Source organism: Nerophis ophidion, linkage group LG13 (genome assembly GCF_033978795.1).
Source record: "Nerophis ophidion isolate RoL-2023_Sa linkage group LG13, RoL_Noph_v1.0, whole genome shotgun sequence".
Taxonomy (NCBI): Eukaryota; Metazoa; Chordata; class Actinopteri; order Syngnathiformes; family Syngnathidae; genus Nerophis; species Nerophis ophidion.
The window spans coordinates 37,726,849-37,751,595 of record NC_084623.1 but is presented as its reverse complement, the minus strand read 5'-3'; the positions used below and the strand labels follow the sequence as shown (position 1 = coordinate 37,751,595).

Below are 24,747 nucleotides of genomic sequence, written 5' to 3'. Positions count from 1 at the left end.
ATAAGGTCTCTTCTTTATCTGGTTTATTTTTCAAGGCATAGCTGAACTCAATTTAACATCAATATGAGCGTTTCACCATTTTCTTATGCTCCCTAAACTTAGCTTGGCCTTGCTCGTCTCCGCCTGATCATAGTTTATGATCTTAAAACACTCTTTGCTTTCACTGCACTCTTCATCTGTGAAATTACCAGCTCTTTAGATAACTTTAAGACTCAAAGGGAAACTTGATTGGCTCATAAACGAACCATTACAATTTTATCCCCTCTATCAAATGTGCGTTTTTTTGATCTGCTGTCAGACTTGGACGTAGCGTATCCTGCTGTTAAATACATATCAAATGTATATCAACTGAACGTTTAATTTTTTTCTATTTGCAAGGGGTAATAAAGATTTTCTCTCACATAATTTCTTTGCATGTTATAGTTGGGAGTACCTGATCAATAAATTGATCAACTCAGGTTTCTTGTCTGCAGGAAAATGATGACATTTGGAAATAGAAAAAGTCCCAAAGTTCAAGCAGCATATAGAATCTGCTTTATTTGAACAGATGTTAAAGTTTCAAATCTTGATTTACTGGTGTCATGAGTAGTTTCCGGTTCTGTCTGTTGCTGTTTGAAATATACTGGAGCTAAGTCCAACAAAAACCTGGGAAAGCATAAAGGACACATTTACAGTCAGTACCTTTCCATGTACTAATAAAGTCTGATTTCTATATAGGTTATTATTTTTATTCGGCTCCAGAAAGATTTTTTTTTGTATTTTTGGTCCGATATGGCTCTTTCAAGGTTTTTGGTTGCCGACCCGGGCACTAAATTATGCAGTTACACAATTGTACTATTATTAATGTGATTATATTCTTACAAAAAAATGTATTTATGATAATGTATAAACGTCCGATCATGCATCGTTGATGGCTAATTTAGTGAGACAACAAATTGTCAGAATTGCTAGTAACTGATATGAAAAAAGGATCAATTATTGTTTACATTCAGAGCAGCCATCTTTGAAGCCAACTCAGGGTTGGTGAGTACAAAAATCCTACCTCGATGGGAGTTGTGGTTGAAATTTTCAACGAGGAACTCGGAAATTCTGACTCCCCGTTACAACTGGAGCGCGCAAACCCTGAAATGTATTTATATGAATAATTATGAGGTTTGTTGCTTTTTGATGGCATTGGTCGGTTGAATGGGACCCGATCGTTCAGATTGCAGTCACATCGGATACATATCGCATTGGGTCGGATTTAAAAAAAAGTCGGAATTGTACTGTTCACAATGGCATGAAAAAAATAAATAAAAGGTATAATTTACCTGCAGTGTCAACATAGCTATGACATACGCTGAACCAACTAGTGGTAGGGAGGTTTGGAACTAAAATGTATGCTCACACAGAGCAAACAAATGTCAACAGTGTTTCGTGATCGCCTTCCTCCAGTTGCATCAATAAAGCCAGCACAACTTGATTTGATTCTTGCCTCACATTGGCTCGCATAGCCACAGGGTCACATGACTTATTGATATGTGAAATATTTCTGGTGCTGTTTTAAAGAGTCTGTCAATGTTCTGGATTCTGTCTGCTTTTTCCAAACCAGTTCAAGGACGACCATATGGTCCAGTTGGAGGTTGGCCAGCTCAAACAGTCAAAAAGGACACAATCTGAGAGTAAATGAAAATAAATATTCATCAGCATGATAATGAACATTGGCGGTTGCCATTATAAACAATGGACTCGGGTGGCTGAACCCCCCACACGGCCACCACTTTGCGATATGAAGCCTCTCTCAACTTCCCGTTTTTTCTATTTAAAACTTTATTTTGTCATCTGTCATTCATCCGCCTCCAGTCTTTCCTCAGCTGGTGCTAATCTTTCCTGTCCACTTGTGCTCTGCCCTTCTCTCTTGTCATTTTTCCATCCATTCTTCCCTCACCTTTTGCTTTCCAGCTGTGTTGTCTTCATGTTTGGGTTCCTGGCTGACATTTCGCAATGTGTCTCTCCTGCCATGCGAAATATCTTGTATGTTTTGTTATTTTTGAATTTTTCAAAACCAGAACCAGGCGCCTCATGCTATTCCAAAATGCAATGCTCAAATAACCACAATAAATAATTCCCTCCCACGACAATGATGTGAATTTAATAAAAGGGCAGGATACTGTAGATTAGTGCTGTGCAATACCACTGATTTTCTTTCCGATCTGTTAGCAAGTAAAATTTAAGCTGGTATCGGCGATACCGAACAGATACCGACATTTTGGGCAAATATATCGAACATGTTTGCTAAAGTAAAAAAAGTTGTGTATTTTCAAATAATACCATCCATCCATCCATCCATTTTCTACCGCTTATTCCTTTTCGGGGTCGCGGGGGCGCTGGCGCCTATCTCAGCTACAATCGGGCGGGAGGTAGGGTACACCCTGGACAAGTCGCCACCTCATCGCAGGGCCAACACAGATAGACAGACAACATTCACACTCACATTCACACACTAGGGCCAATTTTTAGTGTTGCCAATCAACCTATACCCAGGTGCATGTCTTTGGAAGTGGGAGGAAGCCGGAGTACCCGGAGGGAACCCACGCACTCACGGGGAGAACATGCAAACTCCACACAGAAAGATCCCGAGCCTGGATTTGAACCCAGGACTGCAGGACCTTCATATTGTGAGGCAGACGCACTAACCCCTCTGCCACCGTGAAGCCCTCAAATAATACCATTACTATTAAAAAAAATACAACAGTAAAAATGTAAAAAAAAAACAGGAAAAATTCTAAATGTCATTGGAAAAAGCTATTCATTTTAAACTAATAATTACCGGTAATAATCATATACTTAGTCACTAATAAGACAAAGTTGATTCCACATATATATATATATATATATATATATATACATATATATATATATATATATATATATATATGTATATATATATATATATATATATATATATATATATATATATATATATGTGTATATATATATATATATATATATATATATATATATATATATATAAATATTACTTTTTAAAAGTGCCATATGTAATAATTTCATGTCAAGTCATCATTAAATGGCCCTAATATTTGAAAAGGAATTAATAAATCATGTTCTTTTCAAATACCTTTATAACTGATAACGGTAGTTCAGCCGGGATATGCTCATTTCAACATTTTATTTACAACCCCAAAATATTGTTACAGACTTTCAAATTGGTCAAACGATGAAGGACGGGGCATCAAAATGAAAACAATGAGTGTGTCACATTCATACTTACCAACCTTGAGACCTCCGATTTCGGGGGGTGTATATATATATATATATATGAGAAATACTTGACTTTCAGTGAATCTAGCTATATATATATATATATATATATATATATATATATATATATATATATATATATATATATATATATATATATACATATATATATATATATATATATATATATATATATATTCAAGAATTTATGTTATTTATTTATATATATATATATATGAATAAAATAAATTCTTGAATTTCAGTGTTCATTTATTTACACATATACAAACACATAACACTCATCTACTCATTGTTGAGTTAAGGGTTGAATTGTCAATCCTTGCTCTATTCTCTGTCACTATTTTTCTAACCATGCTGAACACCCTCTCTGATGATGCATTGCTGTGTGGCACGCACAAAAGTGCTTTCATCAAATGCACTAGAGTCTGGAATCTTCCATCTCTCCCTAGCATGTACAGTAGATGGCAGTATTATCCTGTTTAAGAGTGTCACAACATTGCTGTTTACGGCAGACAAACTGCTTTACGGTAGACGAAAACGTTGACTGCTGTTGTTGTGTGTTGTTACCGCGCTGGGAGAACGTTAATGAAACTGCCTAACAATAAACTCACATAAGAAACCAATAACTCGCCCTCGATCATTCTACAGTTATAACGTCATTGGGCAAACACGCTGTTTGTATTGTGGGAAAGCGGACGTGAAAACAGGCTGTCCTCACTCAGGTCCACATGGAGCTGGGGGGGCGTGGCCACCAGCTCCGCCTGAATTTCGGGAGATTTTAGGGAGAATATTTGTCCCGGGAGGTTTACGGGAGAGGCGCTGAATTTCGGGAGTCTCCCGGAAAATTTGGGAGGGTTGGCAAGTATGGTCACATTCAGGTTGCCAGTTACACACCGCCACTTTCTCATTGCTCCTGCCACTGGTAAAGTTACTAAACATGTCAGACCTTAGTAAATCTGAAAGGCATTGTTACGATTCTCAACTTATTCATAATAAAGCCAGGAAACAAACGAGGATTTATTTCGGGTAAGCCTTTGAAAAATGAAGATGATTGACGGCGGAGAAGATTTTTTCTTCTGATGAAACACTTGCAAATTTTTTTTCTTGATAGGGAGGTCAGGCATTTACGTTTTCTTAAATGCAGAAAATAGCAGAAAAGAAAAAAAAAGAAAAAAAGACAGCACATCAACTGGTCTCAAAAGGGGTCTATTTAAAGGCTACAAATGAGTTTTAAGATGGGACTTAAATGCTTCTACTAAGGTAACATCTCGACCTGTTACCGATAGGGTATTCTACAGTATTGGAGCCCTGATAGAAAAACGCTCTATAGCCCGCAGACTGTTTTTGAGCTCTGGGAAGAACTAATAAGCCAGAGTTCTTAGAACGCAGATTTTTGCCCGGAAAATATGGTACAATACAATCAGCAAGATGGGATGGAGCCAGACCATTTAGTATTTTATATGTAAGAAGTAAAACCTTAAAGTCACACCTTAAGTGCACAAGAAGCCAGTGCTGGTGAGCCAGTATAGCCGTAATATGATCACACTTTCTTGTTCTTGTCAAAAGTCTAGCAGCCGCAATTTTTGTACCAACTGTAATCTTTTAATGCTAGACATATGTAGACCCAAAATAATACGTTACAGTAATCAAGACGAGACGTAACGAAACGCATGAATGAGGATCTCAGCGTCGGCGGTGGACAAAATGGAACACATTTTAACGATATTGAAGAGAAAAAAGAAGGCGGATTTAATAACACTCCTAATGTGTGACTCAAACGAGAGAGTTGGGTCGAAATAATACCCAGATTCTTTACCAAGTCGCTTCGTGTAATTGCTTGGTTGTCAAACGTTAAGGTGGTTTTATTAAATAGGTGCCGTTACCTAGCAGGACCGATAATCAGCATTTCCGTTTTCTTAGCGTTGAGTTGCAAAAAGTTATTGGACATCCATTGTTTGACTTCATTTAGACACGCCTCCAGGTGACTACAGTCCGGCGTGTTGGTCAGCTTTAGGGGCATGCAGAGTTGGGTGTCATCAGCATAACAGTGAAAGCTAACACTGTATTTGCGTATATGTGCCCGAAGCGGCAGCATGTAGATGCTGAATAGTGCAGGGCCAAGAACTGAACCCTGTGGAAATCCGCACGTTACCATAACATGCTCCGAGGTCACATTGTTATTGGAAACACACTGCATCCTGTCAGTAAGATAGGAGTTCAATCAAGAAAAGGTTATGTCTGAACTACCAATATGTGTTTTGATAAGTTCTAATAAAATGTTATGATCGATGGTATTGAAAACAGCGCTAAGATCAAGGAGTAGCAACATGAATGACGCATCAGCATCCAGAGTTAGCAATAGATCAATAGTAATTTTTGCGAGGGCTGTCTCCATAGAGTGATTAGTGTTATGTGGAAAGGAAGAAGGAGACGGCACAGACAGGAGGGACATAGTTTTAACTCTATTTATTCTAATATATATATGTACACAATAAAATAGAGTGTGTGTGAGACTATGTGTATGAATTAACAGGAGAGTGTTGAGCAAGAAGTGCGGAAGTCCAAGGGTGGGGGACGAAACAATCTCGGAGGTCCGTGATACAGGCAGGAAGTCGGGGGCTATAGCGAGGCGTCAAAAAGTCTGTGTCCAGGCGGGAGGTCGAGATACAAGATGCAGCCAAGGAACCAGAGGGAACGCGGAGAGACGAGACACACATCTCGTGACGTGGAAACGAAGGTAGGCTGCAGAGAGGGGACAAGGAGGAACACGAGACAATTTATCACAAAGGGGGGAGAAAACAATGAGAGCACAAGAATGCATAGAGTGAGATATTCGGCTTACTGTATGGGAACAGATAACTACGTTGTGGCCCCGGATAGCAGGTTGTGCCAGCTTATGAAGGCAGAGCTTTTCAGTAGCTACAAGTGCGTCGAGTGCTGATTGATTGCAGCTGTGTACTAGCGCAGCTTCTGCAGGAATGGCACGCGCAGGTGCGCTCTTGGATGTGCGCTCTTCGAGGTGCACTCCGCATCGCAATGCACCCGGGCCGTGACAATTTGCCCTGAAACCAGACTGAAAGGGTTCACAGAGATTGTTAGACGCTAAGTGTTCATTTAGCTGCACTGCAACGATTTGTTAGAGGATTTTCGAGATAAAGGGAAGGTGGGGAACCGGCCGGTAGTTTACCATGAGGTCAAAAAAACATTTTAAAAAGTGGTTTCATTGCTGCAAAAGCAAGCGTAGTTCGATTATATTTCACAAGATCATGACAGTGATATTTTTAGAAGCCATTTCATTCCAAGCACTTTCGTTTTTTGCTCATTTAATACCTCTATGAACCACTTCTTTGAAAACTCGATGAATGCTCTTTCCTATCTCTCTATTTGAATGGTTGAAACCCAAGAACAGAACAGCATTAAGGTATTTTCTGCTCAAACTCTACACTCACTCTCACTTGTTTTAATGCTACGGTCAAGCTGTTTGACCATCATGTGGATTAAGCCGTGAAGAAGAAAAATATATTTGATGTATTGTGCAACCCAGCAAAAAAGTACTTTAAAACATTTGGTATTTATCTGAAGTCAATAGATTGTAGTGTACCACATGATATGCATATAAATAAAAATGTATAAGAAACAAATATTCCATGAATAAACAATATTATATATTGCAAAAAGCAATAAGGTACCAAAAAAGTAAACTTTGGTAAAAGTGTGCAGTTTGAGTCTGGTCATGGGACTACCAGGTTCTGTTTGATTGGTGAAATAGAGTCAAACATCACTGGCACTTACGTTGGATTGGTGAAATCCAGTCATGTGACACTTCCCGCTAAAAGAAGTCTAATTAATATGTATTTTCAAGCTGTAATTTATAAATAATATATAAATAGGAGGATATAAATTTATGGAGCGATTGGAATGAAACTCAATGTGACGTAGTAAAAGTAGCGTTGTTTCTTCACAAAAAATAGGTAAAGGTAAAAAGTATGTTGCATTAAAACTACTCTAACAAGTACAATTCCTGGGTATGACGCGAGTGTCCTGGGTATGACGTTAAGTGTCCTGGGTATGACGTTAAGTGTCCTGGGTATGACGTTAAACTACATCCAGGCATGAGATGGGAGGTTGTGTGTGGGGTTAGTGAGTCCCAACTAACGTCTATAAAATGCACACAAAGAACCGTTTGCACCTTTCTTGTGACTGGCGGGCGGTCAGCGCCATAAAGCTGAGCGGGTCCCTGGGTAAATGGGGCGCGGACAACAAACAGGACGGACTAAGTTCAACAGCCCAGTAAGGCAATTAGTCTAGGAGAAGGATCTCTGATTTAAAATACCCCTTCCAACCCGCACCAAGCCAGTGTGGAAGGTGTAGGCTAATAACCAGCAAGAAAAGTACGCCAAATGGCAGAAACATGCTGACGCTTTCGTCCAGCAGTGGACTGACAACGGCTGATGATGATGATGATGAACAAGTACAATTTATCCAAAAGGTTCAGTGAATGTACCACAATACGTACTACAACTGGTTTTGTGACATTATTTTTGGGTGTCTGGAAATAAATAATCAAATTTAAGTTATTTTCTTTTGGGAAAAATTGCTTCCGTTTTTGCTAGGATTTGGTTTTCGTAACTTTTGGATTACTAACGAATAGCTAGGTACCACTGTGATACAGTAGCAGTCTTACTTTATTGCAAATGAAATCCACAATAAAAACTACTTGTGGAACTATCTATCGCAAGGGATATTTTTTCTACACGTTTTGTACTTCATTAAATACTACTTGCGTTTGTAAGTGGTGGCTCGCTAGTCCATGAGCTCATACACAAGCTGGGAATAAAACAAATGTGTTTCCAAGTCCAAAATGATGAAGCCTCATTGCATAGTCTACAATTCTGTAATTATGGAGGTTTGCCGCTGTGCACAAAGACAGATTGTGGTAGAGTTGTATAATTCAGTGTGATGTGTATGTGAACCTGCACAATATCTAAAAACTGCCAGTGCTTATTTGCGTGCACCTGAATGTGTTTATCCATCATATTTGTGTGCATGTGTGTGAGAGTGAGACAGAGAAATTGCTTATTGCAGTCTGAGATCATTCACAGTGAGTCTGTTGTCTGTTTCTCAATGAGGAGATTAAAGAACGATTCATTAGACAAGCTTTGATAGGCGACTGATCTGGTCCAACCACATCTGCCAGACAGAGAGGCTAAAGGGGTAATGGTCCTCTATTAGCCCTTGGTATTTTCTTTGTCTATGTCTTTTCCCTATAATTCTCAATCATCCTGTTGTTTGAAACTTTTTGAGAATGAGGTAGACAGTAAAGACTACCAAAAAGACAGGAATACAATTTCTGAGGGTACAGATCTGATTTTGACCAACCCCTCAGGCTCTTGACAAAGATATTTATGGCAAATCATGTCCTACTAAGCAAAATAATGTGAACTAAAAAAAAACTTCATTCCTTTAAAAAGAGATAGAGCGTTTGACACAAATGTTTTGGGACAATGGACACCTTACAAAATCAAAAAACTTTCAAGGACCCCCTTTTCATTTAGGATATATATCAAAACACAGGTAGTAGGATATAGGCTGAGAAAAAATGATTACCTTATTTTAGTGTTAAAAGACAGAGGAACACAAAGTCTGGCACTTTCTACCAGTAATGTGGGTGTTTTGATTGATGATTCTTCCCTCACCCACCCGGGAAGTATTTCCTTCAAGATCGGATTCTCTACTAAGAGGATTGTGAGCTTGAGGTTTTCTGCCTGAGATCGTAGCTGTTACCAGTGCTACATTTTTCTGGACGGTGATGTCAGATCCTGGCATCGCTTAGCGGGTGACAGTAGAAGAGGCCGGGGTTTGAATCCCGGTCAAGTCGAATCGTAACATTTAGGTTCCTTAGGAAAGGCCCTTTGCTCTACATGGCAACACCTCACGTAAGAGATACAAGAAAGGATAGAGTCATGCTTGCTCGGACATCATGGTTTGTGTCAGGTGTTGTGGAACCTGGACAATCTTGCGAAAATGTTGCCACCAAAAAAATAATATTTTTCTCTTTGTACGCATGTCCTCAAGTGCAATTCTGCCATGTGGTCTCAAATAAGGAGACTGATTGGTGACAGTGTGTCGCCAAGCTTGTTTATCGGTGGCAAGGTATGACCACTGGTGTGGTCAATGTGGCAAACAGACAGCGATTTCTTAATGGAGTCTCTTCTTGCGTGCCCCTCTGCTGCGGTCGTCGGTTAACAGTTTGTTGTGAAAGGTTATCCTGGGCAGCAATGATCCCCCATCCAAGAGACATGTCCTGCTTAGTGTAGCAGCAACTTCAGCAGTTTGGCCTCAATGTTGGTCACCTACACACGTTCAAGTACTTTAGTATTGGTAATAAAGTCCCTCCAATTGATCTTGAGGATGGCGCGGAGGAAGCATGTGAAAGTGTTTCAGGAATTTGAGATTGTGTCTGTAGACTACACAGAGAAGAGTAGGAAATATGACCGTATACGCTGCCCTTGGTGAAATTTTTCAGAAGTTTGTTTTTCCAAACACGAGTCTGACGAAAGTGGTGTTTGTTTTGGCCAATCAGTTGTCTATCTCGTTGGCAGGTTTTGTACAAACTTTTGTGTTTGAGAAGATGGTGCACCCTAGATAAGAGAACTGGTTGAATGACTTCAGTTCTGTCTTGACAATTTTAACATGAGGTGTATGCTTCTCTGGTTGCTGGCTGATGGAGAACCTTTATCTTTTTCAGGCTGACTTTAAGTCCAAAACAAGAAGTTTTGTACTATAGGGTTCTCTGAGTGTGTACAACAAGAACAGCAAAAATAGCTCACATACTGTAGAGTATGAGTTGATCCCTGGTCTTGGTGAGTGTCTGCAGATGTTGAAAATTGTAAAGACCATCATCCGTATGATAGCGCATGTATATGTCGTCTTCATCGTTTAGCAAAGAAGATGGTGATCAGGGTTGATGTTAGGATACAGTCTTGCTTCACTTCTTTGGTCGTAAGGAAGGACATTGAAAGCTGTTACTGTTTTTTAAGCTTTGCCCTGCTGATCGTCATGTAGCTGGACGTCAATGCTGAGAAACTTTGAGGGACGACAGACGCTTGAAAATCTGTCACATGCCTTCCCTACTCATGGCTTCGAATGCCTTGGTTAGGTCAATAAAAATGACAGTCATTTGTTCTGTTCATGCCATTTTATTGAAGATGGAGAGAGGACAAGTTGTAAGTCAATGGTACGTCGGAATCTGAGTAGATTAAGTTTGCAGTTTTTTAGTGACGCAGGCATTGTGTAGGCCTTGTCATTTTTTGTCCATCTATCCATCCATCCATCTTCTCCCGCTTATCCGAGGTCGGGTAACGGGTGTCGCAGCTCCTCCCGAGGAATCTGAAAAGGCATCTGTCCAGCGCAATCATGCGGAGATGTCCAGTGCAATTATGCGGGGATGCGGTGTATGCATCTTCGCAGACACCACACCGATCCACCTATCGATGTCACTATCCATTCTTTCCTCACTCATGAACAAGACTCCGAGGTATTTGAACTCCCCCAACTGGGGCAATATCCCTTCTCCAACACGGAGATGGCACTCCACACTTTTCCGGGCAAAAGAACATGGACTCAGACTTGGAGGTGCTAATTCTCATCCCAGCCGCTTCACAATCGGCTGCAAACTGAACCAGGGAGAGCTGAAGATCCTGGACAGATGAAGCCATCAGGATCTGCAATATGCAGACCCCTTATCCTTCAGCCACGAAACCGGATCTGCTCAATGCCTGACTGCGCCTAAAAATTCAGCCACGAAACCAGATCTGCTCAATGCCTGACTGCTCCTAAAAATTATGTCCATAAAAGTTATTAACAGAATTGGTGACAAACGGCAGCCTTGGCAAAGTCCAACCCTCACTGGAAAAGGGTTCGACTTACTGCCGGGAATGCAAACCAAGCTCTGACACCGTTCCAACAAGTAGCAGACCGCCACAATCAATCCTTTCTTTATCCCGAGTTAAGTTAGCTTGTGTATCACAGTAATCACACACAAAGTGAGAGATATATTTGTGCTATTGGCCTAGTGTTTCCTATTCAAACCTTTGCATGTTTTAACCATAGCCTACACCCTAACCCAGTGATTTTCAACCAGTGTGCCGTGAGAGATCGTCTGGCGTACCGTGGGAAATTATCTACTACCTCCTAATTAACATTGTTGGGTCTCTGTGCTGTAATAAAGTGCGGCAGATAATGCAATATTCTTCTATTTCAGTGGATGGCAGCAGAGGGTGACAATACAGTTAATGCTGCGCGACACGTGACAGTGACAGTGACAGTTTGGGATCACAGCAAGACGAGGCAAGCAAGTGACAGTGAATGAGAAGTTTTTGAGAATGAAAAATGCAAATGCCAAACAGGGTCCTGGACAAAATTCTGACCCAGATGAAGGCTCTAGTATGAGTGGTCGACAAAAGAAAAAAGACAAGACGGTGAACTCGAAGCAATACAGTGAAAGCTATCTTTTATTTGGATTTACTTTCGGGGGTGCAACAGCACCGATTCCGCTGTGCTTGATGTGTGGTGAGAAGCTATCCAATAGTGCAATGGTGCCAAGCAGGCTTAAACGCAGTCTACAAACAAAACACCTTTCCGTTCAAAACAAGCCGATGGACTATTTTGTACGCTTAGTACAAACAATGAGAAACGGGCAACTCCATCCATCCATCCATTTTCTACTGCTTTTCCCCTTTAGGGTTGCGGGGCGCGCTGTTGCCTATCTCAGCTACAATCGGGCAGAAGGTGGTGTACACCCTGGACAAGTCGCCACCTCATCGCAGGTCCAACACAGATAGACGGACAAAAGTCACACTGACATTCACACACTAGGGCCAATTTTGTGTTGCCAATCAACCTATCCCAGGTGCATGTCTTTGGAAGTGGGAGGAAGCCGGAGTAACAGGAGGGAACCCACACAGTCACGGGGAGAACATGCAAAACGGGCAACTTTTCTGGGAAAAACCACAGAGGTAAACGAGAGAGCCCTCAATGATAGCTACCTTGTTGCTGAACTTGTAGCTAAATCAAAAAAGTCCCACACCGTGGCAGGAACATTAATACTGCCAGATTGTAAAGCCATTGACGCGACCAAAGAGGTAGCTAAAGTGCCTCTCTTAGATACCTACTCAGTGGCCTAGTGGTTAGAGTGTCTGCCTTGAGATCGGTAGGTTGTGAGTTCAAATCCTGACCGAGTCATACCAAAGACTATAAAAATGGGACTCATTCCTTTCCTGCTTTGCATTCAGCATCAAGGGTTGGGATTGGGGGTTGAATCACCAAAAATAATTCCCGAGCGCGGCACCGCTGCTGCCCACTGCTCCCCTCAACCTTCCAAGAAGGTGATCAAGGGTGATGGGTGAAATTTTGAGAGTAATTTCGCCACACCAAGAGTGTGTGTGACAATCATTGGTACTTTAACTTTAACACGATTGCCAGACATATTGACGACATGTCTGTGGACGTGGAAACTGTTGTTTTGGAAAAGATGCGCATCAGTAAGAAATTTGCCTCACAACTTAATGAGTCGACGGATATTAAAGGACATTTTCAGCTCTTGGCCAATGTGCGTTTTGTGGATGGAGACGCTATTAGAGAAAACTTCCTATTTTGCAAGGCGCTGCCAGAAAAATCAACAGGAGAGGAAATATTTTGGGAAACGTCGGAATATCTTGACAAAAGCGGGTTTTCGTGGGAAAACTGCAGCAGCAGCCATCAATGGCTTTGTAAGTAGGGTCAAAGAAAGAAACCCAGATGTTATTGTTACGCACTGTTTTTTGCACCGTGAAGCCCTCATTGCAAAGATCTTACCAGCAGATTTATCTCTTGTGTTGGATGATATTGTGTGCATTGTGAACTTTGTGAAGACGCGACCTTTGAAATGTCGCGTATTTGTGGCAAAATGCTGGCCCGTGTGTATGAGCTGCGAGAGGAACTTAAAGTATTTTGACAAACGTGAGGTCCGATTACTCACAACTGCTTGCAAGTAATGAGTGGTGTGCAAGCCTGGCATACCTGGCCGATATATTTTATCATCTGAATAAACTGAACACACAGATGCAAGGCCAAAATGAAAACCTGTTTACCGGCACTAATAAAATGAATGGATTCTGTTTAGAAGTGCAGCTCTGGCAACAACATGTGCAGCGTGGCAACCTTGAGATGTTCCCACCTACAGAGAAACTGCATGTTGGCACACATTTGAAAAATCTTAAGGAGATGTTGTCATTTTCTTTCTCTTCAGCCTTCACAGAATGCTTTGACTGGGTTAGGGACCCATACAGCTCAGCATCCGCTGCTGGAAAGGACATGACTTCAAAGGAGCAAGAGGAACTCATTGAACTGAAACAAGATCATGGTTTAAAGCTAAACTTTTCTGATCTTCCTTTGGACAGTTTTTGGTTATCTGTTGCCAAGGAGTTTCCCACTCTGGCCAACAAAGCTGTTTTGACATTGCTCCCGTTTTCAACCACATATCTATGTGAGCTGAGCTTCTCAAGCTTGACGGCGATAAAAACTAAAAACAGAGAGAGACTGAGAACTGTTGAGGAAGAGCTTCGTGTGTGTCTTTCTACCATTCCTGCCAGGATATCCATTTAGTGTTCATCGAAACAGGCTTAGGTTTCCCACTAAGTGAGTATAAATATATGTAGAAACTATACTATTAACTATATGTATTATATGTACAGTGTTAGAAAGTAAATTTGGTTGGTAGTGTGCCCAAGGATTTCGTAAATGTAAAACATGTGAGAAAAGGTTGAAAATCACTGTCCTAACCTACTCAATGTATTGAAAAGAAAAAAAATACAACAACAACATAATATGTAATAGATCTCCAACCATCCCTGATTTCTTCTTCTACATTTACCAGAGTTCACCAGAACATAAAGTATGGGACAAGGAACAAGGGAAGAACATGAAAGAGAACAAAGGAGAGAGGTTGCTGGCAGTGGTTGAAATTGTGAAGAAAGCAAGGGAAGAAGACAGGTAACTAGGGACTTGTTTTGATGTGTGCCCCCTAATAAATCTGTCATGATGAGACAGAAAGAGAGCAGGGAACAGAGAATGATGGAGGTAGAGAGACAGTTAGGTTTTCACCAAATGGAAGTTTGCATGTAGACCAATGCTCTTTTCTCTTGCATTGTTTCCTGTTTAAGAGTATAATATGAAGGTATGATGTGGTAATATCACTAATTATAAATATTTATTAATAATGTCACATTGTCCATTTCTGTTTCTGTAATTTGAAGATCCATGGAGCTCTTCTGGCTAAGCTCAGCTTTACTCTCGGTTTGTGTTTTCTGTTTCAAAATACAACCTGCCAAAAACAATGCCGTAATGATCATTTGGAAGGAATCCCAAATAAACAAAACATTGTAGGTGAACAAGCTTTTTTTGTACTTACCGTCGTGTATATGGCAAATGAGTACTCATATTCATACAGTATTTTAGCCCCAACCAAAAAAAAACTAATATAAAGTGCACAGTCTAGTAATTTAAAGGGGCTTTATTTTACATGTCTGACTATTCCTCCAAATCTTGTGAATGGTCAAGTACCAGAAAATCACGAGATTTCTCCAACACCTTTCGAATGTACACAATTTTATCATTCAAGCAGCTTGCTCAATACATTTACCTGATTCTTTCTTGCTTTAGTAGCCATAAAGTGTTTTTTTGGATGGAATAATTGTGTATCCAAACTAAAATAGAAATGCAATGAGGGGATATTTAGGTTTCAGGAGAGCTGAAGACCTACCTCATTGTCACTTTGCCACTTCACAGATAGCTGTTTTTGGGAGCAAATCACCGTTTGACGTCATATTCTTTAATGTTTATTGAATTATATCCACTATCCATTTATTATTTCCTGCTTAACGATAGTCATTAGCATGTGATTGCTGAAGGGTGTGTCTTTATGGAGCTCTAAGCAGAGGCAGTGGGCTGGGGTAGGGAGATGTAGCCGACTCTCGACCACTGAGAAATCGTAGTAGGTCGGCCAAAAGGAAAATAATGCAGATTTTTTCTGTAAACAACTTGAGTTATAATTTTTTTTTTTGTAAACAAAAGAAACAGACTATAGTACCCCATATTTAGTTGTATTAGGAAGAACAAAAAGCTACCCCCAAGCCAGTTCCCATTACAAGTTGTTAAAAAAGGGCAAAAAGTTTGCCAGAGATGATTGAAGGGGTCGAAGGGATAAGGCGATCTGTAATTCATGGAAATGATGGTGCTGGGCAACCATCAACCTTTACCATCATTGAAGACTTTAGTCAGGGCAAATCTACAGGTACAGTTCATCAAATCCACCTTTGATTGAGTCTTTCTTACTTTCAGGTGTGCACAAATATATATTTAGATTCTGACTATCAGATGCTGGTTCATTGTGTGTTTTTTCTTCCCTGTACCTATTCTCCCAGCAAATTCTTCTTAGCCTTCCCAGTGATCTTATGGTTAGAGTGTCCGTCTTGAGATCGGTAGGTCATGAGTTCAAACCCCAGCTGAGTCATACCAAAGACTATACAAATGGGACCCATTACCTCCCTCTTTGGCACTCAGCATCAAGGTTTAGAATTGGGGGTTAAAACACCAAAATGATTCTCAAGCGTGCACACCGCTACTGCTCACTGCTCCCCTCACCTCCCAGGGGGTGGAACAAGGGGATGGGTCAAATGCAGAGGGTAATTTCACCACACCTATTGTGTGTGTGACTATCAGTGGTATTTTAACTTTTAAATCACTTACCTTCTCTTTCCGACAGCGGACATGCAGCAGTAGTCACAATCAAATTGAAAAAATGCACAATAATTGTACAAGAATAATTTTGTATATTTCTCCCAAATATGACCAGCCAGCCCCCCATCCACTGCCTTTTAGCTCATGAGTCCGAGCAAGGTAGGCCGGACTTTCCTGTCTCCGGTCACCTCCTCCAGTTCCACTTGGAGGACATTAGTACCGTAGTTTTCGGACTATAAGTCGCAGTTTTTTTCATAGTTTGGCCGGGGGTGCGACATATACTCCGGAGCGACTTATGTGTGAAATTATTAACACATTACCGTAAAATATCAAATAATATTATTTATCTCATTTGCGGAAGAGACAAAGAAAATGTCAGCAATCGTCACACACACGTCAACCAATAAGAATTCGGCGGGGGAGGGTCATGGCAGAAGTGCATTGTGGGTCATGGAATGCTAACTGCTATATGCTACAGTCGTAGCTATTAAAATGGATCATTTCAACGTTGGTGGTAACTTATAAAAACTGAGAAGGGCTGAACAAAAATGGCACCGAAAAGGAACTCATGTACTGCAGATTACAAGCTGGACGTAGTGAAATATGCAGCAGAAAACAACAAGAGGAAGCGGCGCATACCTTTGGAGTTGGCAGAGTTGTTTAGAAGTGACATCGAGGAAGAAGATTTCATTGGATGTATCGATTAGGAGTGACAGATTGTTTGGTAAACGTATAGCATGTTCTATATGTTATAGTTAGTTGAATGACTCTTACCATAATATGTTACATTGATATACCAGGCATATTCTCAGTTGGTTATTTATGCGTCATATAACGTAAACTTATTCAGCCTGTTGTTCACTATTCTTTATTTACTACCGACCACGCAGTCTGATAGTTTATGTATCGATGAAATCTTAACATTGCAACACATGCCAATACGGCCGGTTTAGTTTATTAAATTGCAATTTTAAATTTCGCGTTTAAGTATCATGTTAAAACGTTGCGGTAAGATGATGCGTGCGCGTGACGTCACGCATTGTAAAGGACATTTTGTTCCAGCACCATTCCCAGCTATAAGTCTTCTGTTTTCATCGCATAATTCCACAGTATTCTGGACACCTGTGTTGCTGAATCTTTTGCAATTTATTCAGTGAATAATGGCGACGTCAAAGAAGAAAGCTGTATGTGGGAAGCGGTGTATTGCGGCCGCCTTTAGCAACACAAACACAGCCGGTGTTTCATTGTTTACATTCCCGAAAGATGACAGTCAAGCTTTACTATAGAACAGAGATGTCAAGCGAACACGGTTGGATTGGACCACACCCACAAAGTACAGTGTATTATGCAGCGATCATTTCGAAAGATCGTGTTTCGAAGAGGGTCCCTTGCGAAGGGCAGAGATGGGCATCCCCACCACCCGTCAACTTCAGGTTGTACAGGTACGACCATATAATCTCACTAAAACACTAGTAACACAATAAGCAGATAAGGGATTTTACAGAATTATCCTAGTAAATGTGTCTAATAACATCTGAATCGCTCCCACTGCCCTCGTCTTTTTTTTCTTCTAGTCCTTCACTCTCACTTTCCTCATCCACAAATCTTTCATCCTCGCTCAAATTAATGGGGAAATCGTCGCTTTCTCGGTCAAAATTGCTCTCGCTACTGGTGGCCATGATTGTAAACAATGTTCAGATGCGAGGAGCTCCACAACCCGTGACGTCACGCGCACATCGTCTGCTACTTCCGGTACAGGCAAGGCTTTTTTACTAGCGACCAAAAGTTGCGAACTTTATCGTCGATGTTCTCTACTAAATCCTTCCAGCAATAATATGGCAATATCGCGAAATGATCAAGTATGACACATAGAATGGACCTGCTATCCCCGTTTAAATAAGAACATCTCATTTCAGTAGGCCTTTCAACTGCCTTTCAAAAGTCTATTCTTAGTGTTGGACTTTATCAAATACATTTCCCCAAAAAATGCGACTTATACACCAGTGCGACGTATATATGTTTTTTTCCTTCTTTATTATGCATTTTCGGCCGGTGCGACGTATACCCCGTAGCGACTTATAATCCGAAAAATACAGTGATATAGGTTGCCTGTTAATCATTACATTCTGAAAACAAAAGTAACCATGTGGACATCAGGGGTAAAAACACAACACAACAAGGAAGCAATAAATTCTGGATGTTCTTTATCGTCCAAGACAAATAATAACACACTAAAAGCCAAAACAAACTACTTCATATATATAGAGCAGGTAAATGCCATCACTTTTTATACAATGATCTCATTTGTTGGTAGAGCAAGTCATCACTTATCCTCCCTGTTGCTTTTTAAACATGATCGCATTAGAACGGCTCACTGCAAATAAATCCATGTTTCAAATAATCACACAAATTGCATTACAGCTCAGGCTTCATTCTTTGCCTTGAAGAAAATGAAAGCATGCTTTTCTTCACGTAGTCTCCCATTGATTAGTCCCCAAATATAGATCTACGGTCTGCCATGACCTTGTCACATATCTTCTTTCTTTCAAAGCATATTATTGTTAGACTTACACACTCTTTATTGTCTTCTCTCCTCTGTCCATCCTCTCCAGCTTGCCCTCGGTGTGCTCCCGTCTCTTCTGACCACATCTAACCTCTCCATAAGCACTTAAGCAAATATGTCTTATAACTCTAAAATATGTTGTAGCTGCAAGTCTGTGCTATGTCAAATGCAAAGGGAGAACAGTTCAACTAAAGCACACACTGTATATTTACTCTCTTTCTCAATGCATTGTATCTATTTATTGTTTCATATGACTGCTTGTTTTTTAGGACTATACAACATAATGACTCCCAGTTGGGGAGTCGTACTGCAGTAGACAAGACTGATATGTGTGTATGTGCATGTCTTGTTATGGCACTAACAATTGGCAGCCTGTATAACTCAGGTTAATGTTATTTATTTTGCAGAGCTTCGAGAAAACCTGAGGCAGCAGATCATCAGGAACTCCTTCACTTTTAATTAGCCTAATGTGATGTGTGCACGGATTTATAACATCGGGGCATTTTTGTCAGCTCTGAACCTAAAAACTAGAATGGCTAGAATGCAGATTTTGGTTGCATAAACATGTCTTAAATAAAAGGGTTTGTGGGTGACACATGGGAAGCAGAATTCAAAGTAAAGCCTGGGGGATTGCATGTATGACCTTTGACCCTGGGAGTGGTGGAATAGTCAGAATATGTGTGTGGACTTCAAACAAATGAGAGGAAACCAGCGCAATAATGAGTAGGCGCACGTGATTTAGTATGTTGTGTGTGACGGAGACTACAATTGATTAAATATACAAAGTAAAACCTAATCTTGCACACATGAAACACTGAATGCTGGGCTTTGTTGATTCAATTAAAATGTCCTGCAACAAACATAAATATATAATTAGTATAGTAATGGCAGGAAATAGTCTTACTCTACTATATCATTGTACAATATACAGTCACGGTCAAAAGTTGACATACACTTGTAAAGAACATAATGTCATGGCTGTCTAGAGTTTCCAAGAATTTTTACAACATCCTATCTTGCCGATTGTCTTGTACCATATGTCCCGGCAAGAATTCTGCGTTCAAAAGACTCCGGCTTATTAGTGATTCCTAAAGCCCAAAAAAAGTCTGCGGGCTGTAGAGCGTTTTCCGTTTGGGCTCCAGTACTCTGGAATGCCCTCCCGGTGACAGTTCGAGATGCTACCTCAGTAGAAGCATTTAAGCCTCACTTTAAAATTAATTTGTATACTCTAGCCTTTAAATAGACCTCCTTTTTAGACCAGTTGATCTGCCGCTTCTTTTCTTTTTCTCCTCTTTCCCCCCCTCCCTTGTGGAGGGGGTCTGGTCCGATGACCATAGATTACGTACTGGCTGTCCAGAGTCGGGACCCAGGATGGACCGCTCGCCTGTGTATCGGTTGGGGACATCTCTACGATGCTGATCCGACTCCGCTTGGGAAAGTTTCCTGTGGACGGGACTCTCGCTGCTGTCTTGGATCCGCTTTGAACTGAACTCTCGCGGCTGTGTTGGAGCCACTATTAATTGAACTTTCACAGTATCATGTTAGACCCGTTCGACATCCATTGCTTTCAGTCCCCTAGAGGGGGTGAGTTGCCCACATTTAAGGTCCTCTCCAAGGTTTCTCATAGTCATCATTGTCACTGGCGTCCCACTGGGTGTGAATTCTCCTTGCCCACTGGGTGTGAGTTTTCCTTGCCCTTATGTGGGTTCTTCTGAGGATGTCGTAGTCGTAGTGGTTTGTACAGTCCTTTGAGACATTTGTGATTTAGGGCTATATAAATAAACATTGATTGATTGATTGATTGATTATTTCTTTGTGATAGAGTGATTTGGTCACGAAAAACATTCAGGAAGTTTTGTTCTTTTATGAATTAATTATGGGTCTACTAAAAATGTGAGCAAGTCTGCTGGGTCAAAAGTATACATACAGCAATGTTAATATTTGCTTACATGTCCCTTGGCAAGTTTCACTGCAATAAGGCACTTTTCGTAGCCATCCACAAGCTTCTGGCAAGCTTCTGCTTGACTATTTAACCACTCCCCTTGACAAAATCAGTGCAGTTCAGCTACATTTGTCGGTTTTCTGACATGGACTTGTTTCTTCAGCATTGTCCACACGTGTAACTCAGGACTTTGGGAAGGTCATTCTAAAACCTTAATTCTAGCCTTGATTTATCCATTCCTATACCACTTTTGACGTGTGTTTGTGGTCACTGTCCTGTTGGAACACCCAAATGCGCCCAAGACCCAACCTCCGGTCAATTTTGTCAAAAGGAGTGGTCAAAAATTCACCTTTGTGCATTCACGCACAGCATAAAATGTTTGGTGGACAAAATGAGATTAAAAAAACATGTATTTCTGTGGCAGTGACGGAGAAAGTTGTACACGTAAATCAACTACGGCGAGTTTAAGGACCGCCAAAAGTAGTAGGACAAAACGGCGCTGGCCAATTACTGTCATGAGTGAAGCAGAAACACAAACATATTAAACAATGTACTTTCTAACAATTACAAAGGTGTGTGCTATGTTTGTCCTCTTACAGAAACCATATTAAAACAACAAATATATGTTCCCCCCATCTTTTTCTATTTTTGAAAAAGCTCTAGAGAGCCACTAGAGCGATGTTAAAGCGGCTTGAACACTGCGGGTTGCTGACCCTGGCCCTAGACCAAGGCCAAATCCTGGCCGGGAATGACACCAGTGTTCAGTTTAAAACATGGGAGACAAACATTTTTGCAGCAAATTCCTAAAAACACTAGAATGCTCCTATTGTATAGAGGAACTTGGACCACTATAAAATCATTGGCAGATCCTTGCATCAACATTTTAACCTTGCTATGAAACATAAAACACTGGAATCCAAACTACAAGTCCTCTCCTTATTGGCAGTTACAATTTGTATTTGTAAGGTAATTTATCTAACTAAGCTGTTGCTGTAGCTTGTTTACTTCAGATGCAGTCAGGGGTCATTTGTTGAACTTATTTACCGGCAGTTATTTTAGTGGTGTCCATCAAAGTTCCTTAAGTCCTGTCTTTTTCATCATTTGGGCTATTCAACTGGTAGCCGGCTAGTTCACTTCAAAAACTTGTGAGGGACCCACCTTTTAGCAGCAGAACGTTGTCATAGAGATTATGTTTATCCATAGCTTTTTAGCAGAAGGCCCTTAAAAAAGTTCCTGTAACTGACAAAATGGATAGACCAAAATCGAATGTCTACCGTAGAGCAGTGGTCCCCAAACATTGGTACCGCCCCGCAGAATCATTTTGTATAGACTTTTTATAATTTTTTCATTTTTCAATATCATGTTCTTTATTTTTTTTATTAAATCAACATAAAAAACACAAGATACACTTACAATTAGTGCACCAACCCAAAAAACCTCCCTTTTTCAAGACAAACCCTGCCCCCCACCGGGCGGCGGAACAAATTATCAAGCGTTGACCGGTCCGCAGCTACAATAAGGTTGGGGACCACTGCCGCAGAGCAGTGGTTCTCAAACTTTTTTCAGTGATGTAACCGCTGTGAACATTTTTTAAATTCAAGTACCCCCTAACCAGAGCAAAACATTTTTGGTTGAAAACAAGAGATAAAGAAGTCAAATACAGCACTATGTCATCAGTTTCTGATTTATTAAATTGTATAACAGTGCAAAATATTGCTCATTGGTATTTGTCTTTCTTTAACTATTGTGAAAAAAAGATATACAAATAACTAAAAACTTGTTGAAAAATAAACAAGAGATTCAATTATGAATAAAGATTTCTACACATAGAAGCAATCATCAACTTAAAGTGCCTTCTTTGGGGATTATAATAGAGATCCATCTGGATTCATGAACTTAATTCTAAACATTTCTTCACCATAAAAGAAATCTTTAACATCAATATTTATGGAACATGTCCACAAAAAATCTAGCTGTCAACACTGAATATTGCATAGTTGCATTTCTTTTCACAGTTAATGAACTTACATTCACATTTTGTTGAAGTATTATTCAATAAATATATTTATAAAGGATTTTTGAATTGTTGCTATTTTTAGAATATTTTTTAAAAATCCCACGTACCCCTTGGCATACCTTCAAGTACCCCTCAGGGGTACGCGTACCCCCATTTGCTGTAGAGGACGCTGGTTCTATGAAATGTACAAAAAAGGACTAATAGTGAAGGTCTTTAGTTTCCCGGAAATGTGGCCCCCAAAACGATTTTGTTGAATCTAGACCAGTGGGGTTACTTGAAGGTATGCCAAAGGGTACGTCAGATTTTTAAAACAAATATTCTAAACATAGCAACAATTCAAAAATCCTTTATAAATATATTTATTAAATCATACTTAAAGTTTATAAACTGTGAAAAGAAATGCAACAATGCAATATTCAGTGTTGACAGCTAGATTTTTTGTGGACATGTTCTATAAATATTGATCTTAAAGATTTCTTTTTTTGTGAAGAAATGTTTAGAATTAAGTTCATGACTCCAGATGGATCTCTATTACAATCCCCAAAGAGGGCACTTTAAGTTGATGATTACTTCTATGTGTAGAAATCTTTATTTATAATTGAATCCCTTGTGTATTTTTCAACAAGTGTTTAGTTATTTTTACATATTTTTTTCCAAATAGTTCAAGAAAGACCACTACAAATGAGCAATATTTTGCACTGTTATACAATTTAATAAATCAGAAAACTGATGACATAGTGTTGTATTTTACTTCTTTATCTCTTTTTTTCAACCAGAAATGCTTTGCTCTGATTAGGGGGTACTTGAATTAAAAAAATGTTCACAGGGGGTACATCACTGAAAAAAGGTTGAGAACCACTGGCCTAGAGTGACAACTGCTACCATATCTAATCATGCATGGTTCCTTGTATGAAGAACAACAAAAGGTGAGCTCCTTCCACTATGAACCAGCTGTGAAAAAGAGGCTTATGTCTCTTACCTCACTGTCTAGTCCCCATCTGCTCTCCAACCATTGAGCTCTGTGATGTTTGTTTCCATCATTCCTGCCCTTTCTTCTCTTCTTCGGCTACTTACAGTAAACGCCTGCACACGCTTTGAATAGAAAAACATGATGAATAGCTCTGCTGAAAAGGCTGCCGACAGCTATGGAGATATCCCTTTCACATGCACAAATAGTGAAGAGAGATAGGCCGGAGATGTCTGAGAAGCCGAGCTTTAGTCGACTTGACCTCACTTTGCATACATACTTTCTCACTGTGGAGTATTGACGTGACATGTTCTGTTCTCATTTGCCAGTTTTTCTTTTTGAGGAATAGACTTATTCATTGTTCTGCTTTTGACTTGGTAAAGGTTTTGGATGAAAAAATATGTTTGATCATGTTCTACATTCCTGCAAATTATTTTTTTTTATGGTTTCTACTAGAGTTGTACGGTATATTAGTATAGTACCGTGATACTAATAAATCATATTCAGTACTACACCGCTTCTAAAAAGTACCGGTCCGCCACCCCGTCTCTCGCCCCCTTTGTCGTCATGTCATTGCTGGTTTACGAGTAGACAAGCATGTTCGGCAGCGCAAAATCACAGAGTACTTACAAACAGACACAGTGTGTAGACAGAAATGGGAGAACAGATGCATTTTGGCTTAAAAACTAACAAAAAAGGTGAAGTTATTACACTGAAATGCCCTCTGGAAGAGGTTCTTTTAGACATGGCTAGCTTGCAAGCAGCTAAAGTCCAGCCCCAGTCGACAATGTTTTAGCTACTTCTAAATTATTAGTCCTCGCCTAATTGGCAACAAATAAAGTACGTTTCTTACAAGTATCATCCCTGCAGGACGAGGAATAGCTAAACATTCTTCACTACACACCGTAGTGAAGCCATTGGTGGATCTACACTTTTGATTGATTGACTGATTGAAACTTTTATTAGTAGATTGCACAGTATTCCATACAATTGACCACTAAATGGTAACACCCGAATACGTTTTTCAACTTTTCCACGTAAATCAATTCATGATGACATCCACTGTAATGATACCAAGTACAGGAGTGTATCTAGTCGATACTACTACGATTAAATCAATATTTTTTGGCATCACAACATCTTCTTTTGTTTTAAAAAATATATTTTATGTTTATAAACTCAGGAAATATGTCCCTGAA

At 40.0% G+C, this 24,747-nt stretch overlaps 1 long non-coding RNA gene across 2 annotated transcripts; it reads right to left on the bottom strand.

The window, feature by feature from the left end:
• Window positions 1-5,733: 5,733 nt before the first annotated feature.
• LOC133564965 (uncharacterized) lies at window positions 5,734-23,851 on the bottom strand. 2 transcript variants are annotated; one of them, XR_009809392.1, is made up of 3 exons: window positions 23,561-23,851; window positions 6,125-6,355; window positions 5,734-6,024 (listed from the first exon to the last, which is right to left on the bottom strand). It is a non-coding gene; the product is annotated as an uncharacterized LOC133564965 (long non-coding RNA). The 2 variants fall into 2 exon arrangements; XR_009809393.1 differs by having other exon boundaries at window positions 6,125-6,344.
• Between the last annotated feature and the right edge of the window lie 896 nt (window positions 23,852-24,747).